The 12,916-nt window shown below is 39.9% G+C and overlaps 1 non-coding gene across 1 annotated transcript; it reads right to left on the bottom strand.

Annotated features, from left to right (window-relative positions):
- Positions 1-1,400: 1,400 nt before the first annotated feature.
- Positions 1,401-1,509, bottom strand: LOC112768199 (small nucleolar RNA R71). Its single transcript, XR_003185636.1, has one exon. It is a non-coding gene; the product is annotated as a small nucleolar RNA R71 (small nucleolar RNA).
- Between the last annotated feature and the right edge of the window lie 11,407 nt (positions 1,510-12,916).

Genomic DNA, 12,916 nt, shown 5'->3' with positions numbered 1-12,916 from the left:
TCAAAATTTCAATTTAAAAGAAAATTCTATCTTTTCAATCCTTTTTTTTTTCAAAAATCAAATCTTTTTCATTTTTCTTCTTAATATTTTTGAAAATTTTAAAAATTGATTTTCAAAATATTTTCTTATTTTTGTTTCATAATTTTCGAAATCATTACTAACATTTAATGTTTTGATTCAAAAATTTATGGTTGTTACTTGCCTATTAAGAAAGGTTCAATCTTTAAATTCTAGAATCATATCTTTTAGTTTCTTGTTAGTCAAGTAATCAACCTTAATTTCAAAAATCAATTCTTTTTAATTTCCAATTCAAATCTTTTTCAAAATGATTTTCAATCATATCTCTTTATAATTTTGATTTCAAAATCTTTTTCTAACTTCTTATCTTTTCAAAATTGATTTTCAAATCTTTTTCAATTAACCACTTGACTTTTTGTTTGTTTTACTATTTCTTATCTTTTTCAAAACCACCTAACTACTTTTCTCTCTCTCTAATTTTCGAAAATCACTAACCACTTTTTCAAAATTCTTTTTAATTAACTAATTGTTTTAAATTCTAATTTTATTTTATTTTCCTTCTTAAATTCGAATTCTAACTAATAATTAAAATAAAAACAAAAATATTTTTCTTTTCTTTTGAATTAATTTTTGAATACTCTCTCTCATCTCTTTCTATTTAATTTATTTATTTACTAACACTTCTCTTCTTCTTATAATTCGAACCCTCTCCCTCTCTCTGTGTTCGAATTCTTCTTCTCCCTTCTTCATTCTATTTCTTCTATTCTTCTACTCACATAAAGGAATCTCTATACTGTGACATAGAGGATTCCTATTCTTTTCTGTTCTCTTCTTTTTTATATGAGCAAGAACAAGGATAAGAACATTCTTGTTGAAGCTGATCTTGAACCTGAAAGGACTCTGAAGAGGAAGCTAAGAGAAGCTAAAACACAACACTCAGGAGAGGACCTAACAGAAATTTTCAAAAAAGAAGTAGTTATGGCAGCCAAAATAACAACAATGGTGGAGATGCAAGGAAGATGCTTGTTGACTTTACTGCACCCACTTCTGACTTCTATGGAAGAAGCATCTCAATTCCTGTAATTGGAGCAAACAACTTTGAGCTTAAGCCTCAATTAGTTTCTCTAATGCAGCAGAATTGCAAGTTTCATGGACTTCCATTGGAAGATCCTCATCAGTTTTTAGCTGAATTCTTGCAAATCTATAACACTGTAAAGACCAATGGGGTTAATCTTGAGGTCTATAGACTTATGCTTTTCCCCTTTGTTGTAAGAGATAGAGCTAGGACATGGTTGGACTCACAACCTAAAGAAAGCCTGAACTCTTGGAAAAAGTTAGTCAATGCTTTCTTGGCCAAATTCTTTCCACCTCAAAAGTTGAGCAAGCTTAGAGTGGAAGTCCAAACCTTCAGACAGAAGGAAGGTGAATCCCTCTATGAAGCTTGGGAAAGATACAAGCAATTGATCAGAAGGTGTCCTTCTGACATGATTTCAGAATGGAGCATCTTATGTATATTCTATGATAGTCTGTCTGAATTGTCCAAGATGTCATTGGACCACTCTGCTAGTGGATCTCTTCATATGAAGAAGATGCTTGCAGAAGCCCAAGAACTCATTGAAATGGTTGCAAATAATCAATTCATGTACACTTCTAAAAGAAATCCTGTGAATAATGGGATAACTCAGAAGAAAGGAGTTCTTGAGATTGATACTCTGAATGCAATATTGGCTCAGAATAAAATATTGACTCAGCAAGTCAATATGATTTCTCAGAGTCTGACTGGAATGCAAGCTGCAGCCGGTAGTACTAAAGAAGCTTCCTCTGAAGAAGAAGCTTATGACCCTGAGAATCCTGCAATGGAAGAGGTGAATTACATGGGAGAATCCTATGGAAACACCTATAATCCTTCATGGAGAAATCATCCAAATTTCTCATGGAAGGATCAGCAGAAGCCTAATCAAGGATTCAATAATAATAATGGTCGGAGAAATAGGTTTGGCAATAGCAAGCCTTTTCCATCATCTTCTGAGCAACAGACAGAGAATTCTAAGCAGAGCCTCTCTGATTTAGCAACCATAGTCTCTGATCTATCTAAGACCACTCTCAGTTTCATGACTGAAACAAGGTCCTCCATTAGAAATTTGGAGGCACAAGTGGCTCAACTAAGTAAAAGAGTTACTGAAATCCCTCATAGTACTCTCCCAAGCAATACAAAAAAGAATCTAAAAAGAGAGCAAGGCCATCAATATACCCAACATGGCCGAACCTGTAGAGGAGGAAGAGGCAGTGATTTCCAGTGAGGAAGACCTTGCTGGACGTCCACTAGCCAATAAGGAGTTCCCTAATGAGGAACTAAAGGAATTTGAGGCTCATATAGAGGCCATAAAGATTCCACTGAACTTACTGTTGCCATTCATAAGCTCTGATGAGTATTCTTCCTCTGAAGAGGATGAAGATATTATTGAAGAGTAAGTTGCTCAATATCTAGGAGCAATCATGAAGCTGAATGCCAAGTTATTTGGTATTGAGACTTGGGAGGATGAACCTCCATTGCTCATCAATGAACTAAATGCCTTGGTTCAACAGAAATTGCCTCAGAAGAAACCGGATCCCAGAAAGTTCTTAATACCTTGTACCATAGGCACCATGACCTTTGAGAAGGCTCTGTGTGACCTTGGTTCAAGTATAAACCTCATGCCACTCTCTGTAATGGAGAAACTAGGGATCTTTGAGGTACAAGCTGCAAGAATCTCACTAGAGATGGCAGACAATTCAGGGAAACAGGCTTATGGACTTGTAGAGGATGTCTTAGTAAAGGTTGAAGGCTATTACATCCCTGCTGACTTCATAATCCTAGACACTAGGAAGGATGAAGATGATTTCATCATCCTTGGAAAACCCTTCCTAGCCACAGCAAGAGCTGTGATTGATGTGGACAGAGGAGAGTTAGTCCTTCAATTGAATGAGGACTACCTTGTGTTTAAGGCTCAAGGATCTTCTTCTGTAACCATGGAGAAGAAGCATGAAAAGCTTCTCTCAATACAGAGTCAAACAGAGCCCCCACACTCAACTTCTAAGTTTGGTGTTGGGAGGCCACCATTAAGCTCTAAGTCTCTGTGAAGCTCTTTAAGAGCTCACTGTCAAGCTATTGACATTAAAGAAGCGCTTGTTGGGAGGCAACCCAATGTTATTTAATTATATTTATTTATATTCCATTGTTATTCTATGTTTTCTTTAGGTTGATGATCATGTGAAGTCATAAAAACAACTGCAAAATTAAAGCAAAATGAAAAACAACATCAAAAACAGCACACCCTGGAGGACAGGCTTACTGGCGTTTCCAGTTTAAACGCTAGTAAGGATAGCAGAATGGGCGTTTAACACCCAGCCTGGCAGCATTCTGGGCGTTAAACGCCAGAATGGGCAGCACTCTGGGCATTTAATGCCAGAAAGGGCTGTTTGGCATATGGTTGGCGTTAAATGCTAGGAATGGGCATCTGGCTGGCGTTTAACGCCAGAAATGGGCAGCAGACTGGCGTTTAACACCAGGAAAGGTAGCAGAGCTGGCGTTAAACGCCAGGATTGGCACACAGTGGGTGTTTAAACGCTAGATTGGTGTAGGGAGCAGAATTCCTTGACACCTCAGGATATGTGGGCCCCACAGGATCCCCACCTACCCTACCTCTTCCTTTCTCATCTTCACACCTTTCCATAACACTCTTCCCTAAATACCCTTGACCAATCCCATCAATAACTCTTCACCAAATACCCTTCACCTATCAAATCTTACCCCCTTCCCCATTCTCTTCACCACTCACATCCATCCATCATAAACCCCACCTACCTCACCATTCAAATTCAAACTATTTCCCTCTTAAACCCACCCCTTCATGACCGAATTCCCCCTTTCTCTTACCCTATAAATACCCCTCCTCACTACCTTCAATTTTACACATCATACACACTACTACCCCCTTGGCCGAAACCACCACTACCCTCCATCTCCTCCATTTCTTCTTTTTCTACTCCTTTCTTTCTTCTTTTGCTCGAGGATGAGCAACAATTCTAAGTTTGGTATGGGAAAAGCTAAGCTTTTTTTTTTTGTTTTTCCATAACCATCAATGGCACCTAAGGCCGGAGAAACCTCTAGAAAGAGGAAACGGAAGGCAATTGCTTCCACATCCGAGTCATGGGAGATGGAGAGATTCATCTCAAAGGTCCTTCAAGATCACTTCTATGAAGTTGTGACCAAGAAAAAGGTGATTCTCGAGGTCCCTTTCAAACTCAAAAAGAGTGAATATCCAGAGATCCGACATGAAATTTAAAGAAGAGGTTGGAAAACTCTCACCAATCCCATTTAACAAGTCGGAATCTTAATGGTTCAAGATTTCTATGCTAATGCATGGATCACTAGGAACCATGACCAAAGTATGAACCCGAACCCAAAGAATTGGCTCACAATGGTTCGGGGAAATTACTTGGATTTTAGTCCGGAAAATGTGAGGTTGGCATTCAACTTGCCAATGATGCAAGGAGATCCTCATCCTTTCACTAGAAGGGTCAACTTTGATGAAAGGTTGGACCAAGTCCTTAGGGACATTTGTGTGGAAGGAGCTCAATGGAAGAGAGATTCAAGAGGCAAGCCAGTTCAATTAAAAAGACTTGACCTCAAACCTGTGGCTAGGGGATGGTTGGAGTTTATCCAACGCTCTATCATTCCTACTAGCAACCGGTCTGAAATTACAATAGATTGGGCTATCATGATCCATAGCATAATGATTGGAGAGGAAGTAGAATTTCATGAGATCATATCCCTAGAACTCTACAAGGTAGTGGACAAGCCCTCTACCTTGGCAAGGTTAGCCTTCCCTCATCTCATCTGTACCCTATGCAATTCAGCTAGAATTGTCATAGAGGGAGACATCCTCATTGAAGGAGATAAGCCCATCACTAAGAAGAGGATGGAGCAAACAAGAGAGCCCACTAACTTGGTACGCACAATTATAATCTCAACTCTTTGTCACAATTCCGTACAACTAACCAGCAAGTGTACTGGATCGTCCAAGTAATAAACCTTACGTGAGTAAGGGTCGATCCCACAGAGATTGTCGGCTTGAAGCAAGCTATGGTCATCTTGTAAATCTCAGTCAGGCGGATTCAAATGGTTATGGAGAATTGATAATTAAAACATGAATGAAATATAAAATAAGATAGAGATACTTATGTAATTCATTGGTGAGAATTTCAGGTAAGCGCACGAAGATGCTTTGTTCCTCCTGAACTTCTGCTTTCCTATTGTCTTCATCCAATCATTCATACTCCTTTCCATGGCAAGCTTTATGTTGGGTTTCATCGTTGTCAATGTCTACCTCCCGTCCTCTCAGTAAAAATGGTCCAAATGCGTTGTCACCGCACGGCTAATCATCTGTCGGTTCTCGATCATGTTGGAATAGGATCCATTGATCCTTTTGCGTCTGTCACTACGCCCAACACTCGCGAGTTTGAAACTTGTCATAGTCATCCCTTCCCAGATCCTACTCGGAATACCACATACAAGGTTTAGACTTCCCGGATCTCAGGAATGGCCGCCAATAGTTCTAGCCTATACCACGAAGGTTCTAATCTTAGATTAGAAACCCAAGAGAGTATACTCCAGCTGTCGTCCAATGACTACGTTGAACATCATGTAGATCGCTTTGTGGTTGTCAGGCACGCGACCTTGGCTAAGCGAGTAACGAAGATTGGGTGATTGTCACTGATCACTCCTTTATTCTGACTTAATTGAATTAAGTACGAGAGTATATCTTGGAGAAGAAGTAGGAGTGAGTTGAATAGAAATTAGTAGTAATTGCATTAATTCATGAAGAACAGCAGAGCTCCACACCTTAATCTATGGTGTGTAGAACTCCACCGTTGAAAATACATAAGAACAAAAGGTCTAGGCATGGCCGAATGGCCAGCCTCCCAAAAAGGGTTCAATCATCAAAACATGATTCAAAGATGATCAAAAGATGAATTGAAAGATGAAAATACAATAGCAAAAGGTCCTATTTATAGAAAACTAGTAGCCTAGGATTATAGAAATAGGTAATTAATGCAGAAATCTTCTGGGCCCACTTGGTGTGTGCTTGGGCTAAGCATTGAAGCTTTCACATGTAGAGACTTTTCTTAGAGTTAAACGCCAGCTTTTGTGCCAGTTTGGGCGTTTAACTCCAGCTTTTATGCCAGTTCTGGCGTTTTGACGCCAGAATTTCTATGCTGACATGGAATGCCGGTTTGGGCCATCAAATCTTGAGAAAAGTATGGACTATTGTGTATTGCTGGAAAGCCCAGGATGTCTACTTTCCAAAGCAATTGAGAGCGCACCAATTAGGCTTCTGTAGCTCCAGAAAATCCACTTCCAATGCAGGGAGGTCAGAATCCAACAGCATCTGCAGTCCTTTTTCAGCCTTTGAATCAGATTTTTGCTCAGGTCCCTCAATTTCAGCCAGAAAATACCTGAAATCACAGAAAAACACACAAACTCATAGTAAAGTCCAGAAATGTGATTTTTATTTAAAAACTAATAAAAATATAATAAAAAAACTAACTAAAACATACTAAAAACATACTAAAAACAATGCCAAAAAGCGTATAAATTATCCGCTCATCACAACACCAAACTTAAATTGTTGCTTGTCCCCAAGAAACTAAAAACAAAGTAGGATAAAAAGAAGAGAATATACAATGAATTCCAAAAAGCATCTATGAAGATCAGTCTTAATTAGATGAGCGGGGCTATTAGCTTTTTGCTTCCGAACAGTTTTGGCATCTCACTTTATCCCTTGAAGTTCAGAATGATTGTCATCTATAGGAACTCAGAATTCAGATAGTGTTATTGATTCTCCTAGTTAAGTATGTTGATTCTTGAACACAGTTACTTTATGAGTCTTGGCCGTGACTGGTGCGCAGAAATTGTGATTAGACTTTGATTATGTAAAATTCATCGCTCTTTCTTTCCCTGGTAGTGGCGCCAAAAGCATGATGCCAATACCATGGCTCACAACTTCGCACAACTAACCAGCAAGTGCACTGGGTCGTCCAAGTAATACCTTACGTGAGTAAAGGTCGAATCCCACGGAGATTGTTGGTATGAAGCAAGCTATGGTCACCTTGTAAATCTCAGTCAGGCGGATATAAAATAGTAATGGGGTTTTCGAAAATAATTAATAAAACAGGGATAGAAATACTTATGTAAATCATTGGTGAGAATTTCAGATAAGCGAATAGAGATGCTTTCGTTCCTCTGAACCTCTGCTTTCCTGCTATCTTCATCCAATCAGTCTTACTCCTTTCCATGGCTGGCTTTATGTAATGCATCACCATTGTCAATGGCTACTTTCGGTCTTCTCTCGGGAAAATGATCCAAATGCCCTGTCACGGCACGGCTAATCGTCTGGAGGCATCACCCTTGTCAATGGTTACATCCTATCCTCTCAGTGAAAATGGTCAACGCACCCTGTCACGGCACGACTATTCATCTGTCGGTTCTCGATCATGCTGGAATAGGATTTACTATCCTTTTGCGTCTGTCACTACGCCCAGCAATCGCGAGTTTGAAGCTCGTCACAGTCATTCAATCATTGAATCCTACTCGAAATACCACAGACAAGGTTTAAACTTTCCGGATTCTCTTGAATGCCGCCATCATTCTAATTTACACCACGAAGATTCCGATTAAGAGATCTAAGAGATAATCATTCAGTCGAAGGTAGAACGGAAGTGGTTGTCAGGCACGCGTTCATAGGGAATGATGATAATTGTCACGTTCATCACATTCAGGTTGAAGAGCAAATGAATATCTTAGAAGCGAAATAAGATGAATTGAATAGAAAACAGTAGTACTTTGCATTAATCTTTGAGGAACAGCAGAGCTCCACACCTTAATCTATGGAGTGCAGAAACTCTACCGTTGAAAATACACAAGTGAAAGGTCCAGGCATGGCTGAGAGGCCAGCTCCCAAAACGAGATCACAGGATCAACAATACAATCCAGGATGTCAAATACAATAGTAAAAAGTCCTATTTATAATAAACTAGTTACTAGGTTTACAGAAGTAAGTAATTGATGCATAAATCCACTTCTGGGGCCCACTTGGTGTGTGCTTGGGCTGAGCTTGAATGTTACACGTGTAGAGGCTCTTTCTGGAGTTGAACGCCACCTTTTGTGCCATTTTGGGCGTTGAACTCCACTTTGCAACTTGTTTCTGGCGCTGGACGCCAGAATTGGGCAGAGTGCTGGCGTTGAACGCCAGTTTACGTCATCTAAACTTGGGCAAAGTATGAACTATTATATATTGCTGGAAAGCCCTGGATGTCTAATTTCCAATGCAATTTGAATCGCACCATTTCGAGTTTTGTAGCTCCAGAAAATCCACTTTGAGTTCAAGAAGGTCAGAATCCAACAGCATCAGCAGTCCTTCTTCAACCTCTGAATCTGATTTTTGCTCAAGTCCCTCAATTTTAGCCAGAAAATACCTGAAATTACAAAAAAACACACAAACTCATAGTAAAGTCCAGAAATGTGAATTTAACATAAAAACTAATGAAAACATCCCTAAAAGTAACTAGATTCTACTAAAAGCATACTAAAAACAATGCCAAAAAGCGTATAAATTATCCGCTCATCACAACACCAAACTTAAATTGTTGCTTGTCCCCAAGCAACTGAAAATCAAATAGGATAAAAAGAAGAGAATATACTATAAATTCCGAACTATCAATGAAACATAGCTCCAATCAGATGAGCGGGACTTGTAGCTTTTTGCCTCTTGAATAGTTTTGGCATCTCACTTTATCCATTGAGGTTCAGAATGATTAGCATCTATAGGAACTCAGAGTTCAGATAGTGTTATTGATTCTCCTAGTTCAGTATGATGATTCTTGAACACAGCTTCTTTATGAGTCTTGGCCGTGGCCCTAAGCACTTTGTTTTCCAGTATTACCACCGGATACATAAATGCCACAGACACATAATTGGGTGAACCTTTTCAGATTGTGACTCAGCTTTGCTAAAGTCCCCAATTAGAGGTGTCCAGGGTTCTTAAGCACACTCTTTTTTTTTTTGCTTTGGTCCTCGACTTTAACCGCTCAGTCTCAAGTTTTCACTTGACACCTTCACGCCACAAGCACATGGTTAGGGACAGCTTGGTTTAGCCGCTTAGACCAGGATTTTATTCCTTTAGGCCCTCCTATCCACTGATGCTCAAAGCCTTGGGATCCTTTTTATTTCCCTTTGCCTTTTGGTTTTAAGGGTTATTGGCTTTTTGCTCTTGCCTCTTGGTTTTAAGAGCTTTGGCTTTTTCTGCTTGCTTTTTCTTTTTCTTCCTATTTTTTTTCGCCTATATTTTTTTCTGCAAGCTTTGTTCTTTGCTGCTTTTTCTTGCTTCAAGAATCATTTTTATGATTTTTCAGATTATCAAATAACATGTCTCCTTGTCATCATTCTTTCAAGAGCCAACATATTTAACATTCTTAAACAACAACTTCAAAAGACATATGCACTGTTTAAGCATTCATTCAGAAAACAAAAAGCATTGTCACCACATCAATATAATTAAGCTAAGTTCAAGGATAAATTCAAAACTCATGTACTTCTTGTTCTTTTGAATTAAAACATTTTTTATTTAAGAGAGGTGATGGATTCATAGGACATTCATAACTTTAAGACAAAGTTACTAACTACTAATGATCATGTAATGAAGACACAAACATAGATAAGCACTTAATATAGAAAACGAAAAACAGAGAAAGTAAGAACAAGGAATGAGTCCACCTTAGTGATGGTGGCGTTTCCTTCTTGAGGAACCAATGATGTCCTTGAGCTCTTCTATGTCTCTTCCTTGTCTTTGTTGCTCCTCCCTCATTGCTTTTTGATCTTCTCTAATTTCATGAAGGATGATGGAGTGCTCTTGATGTTCCACCCTTAGTTGTCCCATATTGGAACTTAATTCTCCTAGGGAGTTGTTGATTTGCTCCCAAAAATTCTGTGGAGGAAACTGTATCCCCTGAGGTATCTCAGGGATTTCTTGATGATGAGCTTCTTCATGTGCCTGTTGAGATCCATGAATGTGCTCTCTTGTTTGCTCCATCCTTTTCTTAGTGATGGGCTTGTGAGATGGATCTTTCCATCTCCCATGGCTCAGAGGTGGAAGCAATTGTCTTCCCTTTCCTCTTTCTTGAGGTTTTTCTGGCCTTAGGTGCCATTAATGGTTATGGAAAAACAAAAAAATCTATACTTTTATCACACTAAACTTAGAATGTTGCTCGCCCTCGAGCAAAAGAAGAAAGAATAGAAGAAGAAGAAGAAGATATGGAGGAGATGGAGGGATGTGTGTATTTGGCCATATGGGTGGGATTGGGTGGGAGAGAGATGTGAATTTTGAAGGTAGGTGGGTGTATGGATGTGAGTGGTAAATGGAAAACAGAAGGGATGGTCATGAATGGAAAGAGAGATGATGAGGTAGGTGGGGATCCTGTGGGGTCCACAGATCCTGAGATGATTCTGTGGGGTCCACAGATCCTGAGGTGTTCAAGAATTTACAACCTTGCACCAGATTAGGCATGTAAAATGCCCTTGCACACAACTCTGGGCGTTCAGCGCCAGGTTGGTGCCCATTTTGGGCGTTCAACGCCCATTTATTGCCCATTTCTGGCGTTGAACGCCAAAACCATGCTTGTTCTGGGCGTTCAGCGCCAGCTCCTCTCCAGGGTGCAATTCTGGCGTTCAGCGCCCAGATGATGCCCATTTTGGGTATTCAATGCCCAGACACTGCCCATTTTGGGCGTTCAGTGCCAGAACCATGCTCTGTTCTGGCATTGAACGCCAGGCAGGTGCTTCTTCCAGGGTGTGATTTTTCTTCTGCTGTTTTTGATTCCGTTTTCAATTTTTTGATTTATTTTGTGACTCCACATGATCATGAACCTAAGAAAATATGAAAAACAAAAATAAAATTAGATGAATAAACATTGGGTTACCTCCCAACAAGCACTTCTTTAATGTCAATAGCTTGACAGTGGGCTCTCATGGAGCCTCACAGATGTGCAGAGCTTTGTTGAGACCTCCCAACACCAAACTTAGAGTTTGACTGTGGGGGCCTTGGTTGACTCTGCTTTGAGAGAAGCTTTTTCTGCTTCCTCTCCATTGATGCATAGAGAGATCCTTAAGTTGTAAACACAAGGTTGTCCTCATTCATTTGAAGGATCAATTCTCCTCTGTCCACATCAATCACAGCTCTTGCTGTGGCTAGGAAAGGTCTTCCTAGGATGATGGATTCATCCTCTTCCTTTCCAGTATCTAGGACTATGAAATCAGCAGGGATGTAAAGGCCTTCAACCTTTACTAACACGTCCTCTACTTGTCCATAAGCCTGTTTTCTTGAATTATCTGCCATCTCTAATGAGATTTTAGCAACTTGCACCCCATAGATTCCCAGTTTCTCTATTACAGAGAGGGGCATGAGGTTTATTCCTGAACCCAGGTTACACAGAGCCTTAAAGATCATGGTGCCTTTGGTAAGGTATTATGAACTTTCCAGGATCCTGTCTCTTCTGAGGCAATGTCAGTTGATCCAGATCACTTAGTTCATTGGTGAACAAGGGAGGTTCATCTTCCCAAGTCTCAATGCCAAATAATTTGGCATTCAGCTTCATGATTGCACCAAGAAACTTGGCAGTTTTCTCTTCAGTAACATCCTCATTCTCTTCAGAAGAGGAATACTCATCAGAGCTCATGAATGGCATAAGGAGGTTCAATGGAATCTCTATGGTCTCTAGATGAGCCTCAGATTCCTTTGGTTCCTCAGAGAGAAGCTCCTTATTGGTCACTGGACGTCCCAGGAGGTCTTCCTCCTTGGGATTCACGTCCTCTCCTTCCCTTACAGGTTCGGCCATGGTGCTTATGTCAATGGCCTTGCACTCTTTTTTTGGGTTCTCTTCTGTATTGCTTGGGAGAGTACTAGGAGGGATTTCAGTGATCCTCTTACTCAGCTGGCCCACTTGTGCTTCCAAATTTCTAATGGAAGACCTTGTTTCATTCATGAAACTTACAGTGGCCTTGGACAGATCAGAGACTAAGTTTGCCAAATTAGAGGTATTTTGTTCAGAATTCTCTGTCTGTTGCTGAGTGGATGATGGAAAAGGCTTGCTATTGCTAAACCTGTTTCTTCCACCATTATTAAAGCCTTGTTGAGGCCTTTGATCCTTCCATGAGAGATTTGGATGATTTCTCCATGATGGATGATAGGTGTTTCCATAAGGTTCACCCATGTAATTTACCTCTGCTATTGTAGGGTTTTCAGGATCATAAGCTTCTTCTTCAGAAGATGCCTCTTGAGTACTGTTGGATGCAGCTTACATTCCATTCATACTCTGAGAAATCATATTGACTTGCTGAGTTAATATTTTGTTCTGAGCCAATATGGCATTTAGAGTATCAACTTTAAGAACTTCCTTCTTCATAGGCGTCCCATTACTCACAGGATTCCTCTCAGAAGTGTGTACATAAACTGGTTATTAGCAACCATGTCAATGAGTTCTTGAGCTTCTGCAGGTGTTTTCTTTAGGTGAATGGATCTACCTGCAGAAGTATCCAATGACATCTTTGATAGCTCAGATAAACCATCATAGAATATATCCAGGATGGTCCATTCTGAAAGCATGTCAGAAGGACACTTTTTGGTCAGCTGCTTGTATCTTTCCCAAGCTTCATAGAGGGATTCACCTTCTTTCTGTCTGAAGGTCTGAACGTCCACTCTAAGTTTACTAAGCTTTTGAGGAGGAAAGAACTTGGCTAAGAAAGCCGTGACCAGCTTATCCTAAGAGTTCAGGCTATCTCTGGGTTGAGAGTCCAACCACACTC

This window comes from Arachis hypogaea, chromosome 17, assembly GCF_003086295.3.
Source record: "Arachis hypogaea cultivar Tifrunner chromosome 17, arahy.Tifrunner.gnm2.J5K5, whole genome shotgun sequence".
Classification (NCBI taxonomy): Eukaryota; Viridiplantae; Streptophyta; class Magnoliopsida; order Fabales; family Fabaceae; genus Arachis; species Arachis hypogaea.
Note: the sequence above shows the minus strand (reverse complement) of the source record. Positions and strands in the feature narration are given on the sequence as shown.